Raw genomic sequence first — 7,276 nt, 5'->3', positions numbered from 1 at the left:
CTATGCTGTGCGTTCTTATGCTACTAGATCTGTTAGCAGTTCGAAATATGTTGTACCTAGAGCCTGTAATTACTTTGCTCAAAGAACAAGACACTACCTAGTACCATCCATCTATAATGATTTACCTGTAGATGAAAATAGTGTATCAAAGTATGTTTTTAAAAAGAAAATAAGAGATAAAATGTTAGCTGATGTTAAAGATAGATAAGATATATATATTTTAAGTTATTAATATGTAAGTAAAATAAGTTTAATAAATTGTATTAGTTTTTTTGATAATAGTGGGCAGGTAGATTGTAAGTTTTTGTTATATTTGAGAGTTTGTCACCGCCAACAAACTGTTATGCAGTTTGGCGGGCTGAAATGTAACCAATTGTTTTTGTGAGAAATAAATCATTATTATTATTATTATTATTACAGTTGCAGTGCTAATTAGAGCTTTAAACCGCACAGATCTGAGGGGCACTGCCATTGCACCCGTCACCCTGAGACATAAGTTGACAAGTCCCATGTGCCTGTAATTTCACCAGCTTCCTTCCAAACTCTAACGCAGTAATGCTTAATGCGCAGTAGAAACAGGTAAAGTGGCATTAGTTCCCTGGACTAACTATTTCACAAAGTGCTCAACTGCTACGAAAGTTGACCATTCAAACGCCGTTCACTTTTTTTCTTATAGTAAAACCTCTGATATTTAAAGGGCCAGAAAAATTGGTTTGTTTGAAAAAACAAATGTACGTGATTTAGATTCGAAAAACTAGTTTCACTTCTAAAACATAATTTCATCAGTCGTCGGTGAAAGCGTTATTATCGAATACACAGCATGGAAACCGACATCAATTTGACAAAGAAAATAAATAGGTTTTCGAGTTTAACTCTACCGAAATTAGCTTATAAAAAATAGGTCGCAGTGAAAGGAGTGTAATACGTATATTGGCGAGCATTTGCTCTAGCGAGTGGGAGTTTAACTCATGTTAATAACGCTAATAATGTACGTGGATTATTTTCAGCAGAGCGGCCAAGCCAATTTTCAATACCAACGTTAGCAGAGCTCTAACGATATATCATTTTACGTATACGTTATAATTTGCATCCTTGTTGTAATAACAGTAACTCCTTGTGAAAGAGTTCGTCTAAATTACATGCACATGGGACATGTCAACTTATTTCTCAGGGTGACAGGCGCAGCGGCAGTGCCTCTCAGATCTTTGCGACAGGCGTGTCGCTTACAACCGCGCAAACGACTAATTCGTTTCGTCGTTTTATATCATAAAAAAGCAATTTTTGGCTGTCTAGGTGGATGCGGAGGTCCCGGAGTCGATTCCCCAATAGGACCAATTTGGGAAATGATCTTTTCTAAATTGGTTCTGGTCCGAGTGTTCTGGGAAGTGCCCCAGAGTGAATTCCCTTGCCAGAGTATTCACAGTACAGGGAGTGATTTGAGACCAGATCTGTGGTCGTGTGTGGTCGTCTGGCACTTTTTACATTTATATTATGATCTTATCCAATTCATTACCACAATTCAAAGGAACTGCTTAGACTTATATTAGATAAATAGTAACAATGTTAACTGTTGTAACCCTTAAGAGGAACTGGAGCTCATTCCACAAGATCTTTACCCTGTCAGACTATTCTTAAATAAAAAAGAAATCACATGTTGGTGATGAATAGGAGATATGATATTATTAAGGTATCTCTGCAACCAGTAACTGTAATCTCTGGTGATTACCACTAATGACAACTTGAAACCGAAACGTGAAGTGTAGATATGAAAGTCTCCTGCCTAACGTAGCAACTTGTTATGTATTCGATTAGTCTAACTCTCGAACGTTGCTTTTTTCTGAAATTTGGATCATAGTAGTCTAGAAATAGGTTATAGAATTATACAAAAATAAGTGTGCATTTATTTGACCTCCATCTCACTCAATGGAAAGGGACCACAAGGTCGACGATGTAGCATGCACACAAATAAATAATGCCTATTCACTCTCACCTTGAAAAGGTCCAAGTTATAGCGTTCGGGGAGTAAGTCCGCAGGCAGGGAATTCCACTCCCTAATTGCTCGCCATACAAATGTGGAAGCGAAATGCTGCGTGCAAATCCAGAGAATATTCACAACAAGATATGCAGGTAAGGTACAATAAAAGCGTAAATACTAGAAATACTGAAAATTAAATTATTATGAATAAAATTGGGTCTCCGCTTCAAAGTGCCCAAGATACTGGCAGCGTTCCTCCTTTGTATGGCTATGCTAATGCGTTGAGGAAATTAGCTGCCTGCCCTTGGGTTTAGCAAACAGTCTTTAATGGACTTAATTTGTGTGCTTTTTTAAAAATTGCAAGTATTTAATTACTCAAATACAACCAAGACTCTCATTTGTAACAACCCAATCAGCAACGCTTCTCGTAAGCTTTTCTGCATCTTCGTGTAAAGAAAGTTTTATAAGTTACCTATCTTCTTTGTCTGGGTTCAGTAACTAATGGTTCCAAATCTACGTATTCGCGAAATGACTGATAAGTCGCGGCGACTGTTTTTTTCTGGGAACCGCGGGCCGTTGACCCAATCATTTCCGATATCGAGGAAATAGGTGGCATGGTTTCACCTGACAGTTTGCTAGCGAAAAAATAAAAAGAGGAATATGTTTATTATTGCAACATTGCCTAATTAACAAAAATGTTTTATTTGGCTCATGTCATCCGCCTTAGCAAGCGTGGCCGCAAATTAGTAAAATAATAAGTAGCATTAGAGCTTCTTGGGAAAGCGTTCGTGCCCCTGCACGGGACGAACTCGAAGAAATAGGTAAGGTATTAATGTAAGTAATGGGAGCATAACTTTTTTTTGTAATATCTAGTAACGGGACGAACAAGTCGTGCGCCTGATGGTGAGCGACACGCCTGTCCATAACAGTTTGCAGTGCTATTCAAAGTTTTAAATCGCAAAGATTTGCGGGGCACTACCACTGCACCCGTCACCCTGAGACATAAGTTGACAAGTCCCATGTGCCTATAATTTCACCAGCAACGTTACCCTTCAAAACCGGAACACAGTAATGCTGACATTACTGCTTGGCGGCAGAAATAGGTAAGGTGGCAGTACTACCCTGGACGAACTCTTTCACCAGGAACTCCACCGCTACTGCTTAGCGTTCCGGTTTTGAAGGGGAAGGGTGAGTCACTTGTCAACTTATATCTCAGGGCAACAGGCGCATTGGCAGGGCCCCTTATATCTTTGTTAAAGTCAATTAATCTTTATTTCATAGGTAAGCAAATTAGACTTGAGATTGTCATTGATTAAGATCTACTGCTCATTCCTAAGGCAGATTCCCCCGAGAAGAATGAGCAAGATACTTTAGGGGTTGCACTTTGTAAATATACTTTGTGAATGAAAGCTCTGAGTGTTACTACAACTGAAATGGAAAGGCGTGTCACTTATCAATAAGAAAGAAGATATCCATAATGTTAACCTTGGAACTAAGTCCAAACTCATGATACCAAGATTTCGTTTAACCACGGTAAACAACTCTTTTATGGGAAATTGTGCGTTTTTACAATAAGATTCCGGAGCATATATTAAGTTTATCATTTCCTAAATTTAAAGACTACATTAAAAATATTTTGATCGAAAAATCATATTACAAAATTGAAGACAACGAGTTAGATAAAGATGTATGGAAAGACTGTCGTCTGTCGGCTCCAGAATCCACACAAATTTGATTCAAAGTGTATTCCATAGCATTTAAGTTTATTTGAAAGGAGCAATCCCTAGAGTTTCTTGCTCGTTCTTCTCAGGGAGGTCAGCGTAGTGAACGAGCAGTAGCTTAAATGTGACGTTTTCAAGTGTAAATTTATTTTACCTATGGAATAAATAATCCTTGACTTTGACTTTGACTTATCCCCAGGCGCACGACTGGTCCCGTCACTTGGTATTGAAAAAATTGTAATAATAAAATTAAAAACCATAAAACTAAAGTGGAAAACACAAACGCGTTGTAAATTATGCCAAAATACATTTACGAACATTTACACGTGAAACACGTGTCTTCTAATAACGAAGAAACAAGGAATTACTCACACTGAAGTTGTTTACAACGTCTCTAATAAAGAACAGTTATTTTCTAATACGTACTTGATGTATTACTATATAGTTAATGTAACAACTTCACATAATTATTACAAGAATACGAAGTACGTCGAGTATGGTAGTGATTATCTGAAAATATAATGTTACACACAATCAAAACAATACATATCAGGTAACTCTTTGCTATTAAGAATTGCCTCAAAATGTTTTTTTTTTTTATAATATCAAATGACGGAACGAACTAGTCGTGCGCCTGATAGTACACTGAGATCTGAGGAGCACTGTCAATGCGCCCATCATCTTGAGACATAAGTTGACGAAGTCTCATGTGCCTGTAATTTCACCAGCATATCACTAAATCGCAATTATTTACTGAGTCAGAAACAATTGATCGGGATTACGACACAGCGGTCACACTGTATTGTGACCTTGTTGACTCCGGTTTGTTATGTACAGCTATCCGGTTGACGGATTGACGGACGCGGACAGACGTTGCATTCGTTTCGTTTCTTTTGTTTTGCTGATTACGCGATAGCTGACTTATTTGTATAAATGACTGGACCGGTCTGGTTTAATAAAGAAAGACTAGGCATTTGTCTAAAAAAATACCTTAAATTTTAAACTTAAAAACAAAAATTAAGATAAAAAAGTTATCGATAATTTTATTCTCTAAGAATAAATATTAATCTTGAAACCTCTCTCCTGTAAAGTTGTCATTTTACAGATGTGGACCCTATTACAACCAGGATGTTAATTTAGCAAAATATTTTGAAGTGGACTATTTAGCTAAGAGAAAGTTACTCATTTGAATGTTATCATAGCATTAAAAAATAGGAATGTGTACAAAACCTCTTCGTTAAACCTCTCTCTTGAAATTTTTTTATTTTAAATGTGGCCTTATTATATCAAGGGTGCTTATTGTGTTCGTGTGCTTATTATTGACACTAATCATTATTTCATATCCTTCTGTTTTTTATACAATAAAGATTTCATAAATCTTTCATATATTATAAATATTTCTTCAAAGCCAAACCAATTAATGGCTCTCTATTTATCATGTTTTTATCTTTAATCCAAGACGCTGTTTGTGAGATGTTTAACAAAAATATTTCTGAGAAAGTTGTGTATATTTTAATGTTGACCAAGTTTCGTGAGCGATGATTCGTGCTTTCATATTTTATTGTCCACAAAACATGGCCGTCTATTACCGGCCGTCATTTTGCCACTTGTGCTTCTGTTCGTTTTCCTTGGAGGGCGCATAATAAAGCCACATGCGAAAAGTACTTTCATCAGACGAAATTCATAAAAATAATATAAATTAAATAAAACAAATTATGCATATGTGAAATTCTTAATTCTTCTATTTAAGCCATATTAAGTTATCCGACTGATTTGGTTCTACCATTTTGAACCTGATCTTTTGAAAAGTTGTAGTTTTGCAGATGTGGCCTTTTTACACAAGGACGCGATTTATATTTTGACCTCCAAGAGGGCGATGATGGAGAGGTGAAGTGTTGCTAATGGTCGATGTCGTAAACTCCGTTAGCAAAGTCCACCATTCTAACAGAGATAACCTTTTTTACGGTTACGGTCACCTGATGGAAAGTGACGATGAGAAAAAGCCCAAGTTCAAAACTGCAACCAAGGAATTCCACTGCAATTGCCGTAGGTCATATGAATGTGAAATCATTAAGTCAAGATGATTAGGTGTTATACCCGAGATATTCTCCTATCTTTGACAATGTTACAGTGACCAATTTTATTTCACAAAATTATTGTATATTATCTTCTACATTCATCTGTAAGGAGTTTCCTATAATTGTCGCTCAGGTCGTAAAAATTACCTATCAAAATTTAACATAATATCATAAAAAACAAAAACAACATTTGAAACAGAAGATAAAACCGCAAACAAAACTACTGTAGCCAAACCCTCTAGCGAATATTAATTTCGCAGATGTCGTAATCGTAAGAATTAGGTGACCTATCTAGCAATACATTTTAGTACCATTGTGACAATGTTACATAATAACATAACAGCGTAACAGTAGCTTCAAATGTATTTGTGAATTTTGTAACAACAAGGTTAGTAGGGTGACTATTAATTTGAGAATAAGAGAAATTGATATTTGACTCAATGGGGTCGGGGTGTGTCCATAAATATTAGTGTCATATATAAATGTCTGAGTCTAGTGTAAGGAACGTCCTTGAGAATTAAGGACAAAGTTGGAGTTTTAGGTTGGTTACGGGGTCGTCGTAGCAACTTCGTAGCAATGCGCGGGTCTCGTAGCACTGACGTAGAGGTAATTGCCGTTACATGATTGTTTTAGCAACGCTGATATGACTAGACATAAATGTTATGATGACTTAAATTAGATTTAAATTGAACTATATTTAACTGCCTCCGTAGTCGAACGGTTACCATACGGGACTGGGTTCGATTCCCAGACTGGGAGAAATACGTGCATGACCTACATTTATTTCACTCGTAAGTTTGGGTGTAATTTGTAGTTGTCTATGTGTGGTTCATAGCACCTGCGACACAGGTTTTCTCTAGTGCGGGGCTATGAGAGAGTTGCGTTATTATTATTGTTATACCTCTTAAGTTAAGACAGGTCTAAAGTATGAATAAAGTCATATTCTTGACGTTACAAAGTGATGTGTAGAATTATAGTATAGGTGTGGTGGTATGATCGTTGTGCGCAAATAAGTTCCATGTAAGGATCAATTCGCTTATTTGGTGCTACATTGATGTAATTGTAATTTTGGCAAATTTGGATAAAGGATGTTAATATGTAATTAATTAAGTCTTAATTCAATTATGCCAAAATTGCAATTAAGTCAATGTTGCACTAAATGATCGAATTAGTGTTTGGAACTGCAGGGCAGCTTTTCACTTGGGTGTCAACGCATTTAACGACACAGTATCGCATCATGCCGAATTGAAAAAGTTTTATGATAATGTAAGAAGCCCAGTTAGCTGTCCCTTTCTTCAAATCTGGTTTCTATTTTCAGCCCTTCAATGTTTATGCGGTCAAACTTTGGAACGCTCCGTCCGCGAAAGCAATACGTTAGTTATTTTCAAAATGAAACTTAAGGAGCATTATTTATCCACTATTCCATTCATTTGTTAAGTAGGTATTATATTATGAAATATGCATTTGTGTAAGAATTAACGTAGTTCACAATTTAATGTTAT

This window comes from Hyposmocoma kahamanoa, unplaced genomic scaffold, assembly GCF_003589595.1.
Source record: "Hyposmocoma kahamanoa isolate Upper Pololo Valley unplaced genomic scaffold, ASM358959v1 102235, whole genome shotgun sequence".
NCBI lineage: Eukaryota > Metazoa > Arthropoda > Insecta > Lepidoptera > Cosmopterigidae > Hyposmocoma > Hyposmocoma kahamanoa.
This window is presented reverse-complemented; position numbering follows the sequence as displayed.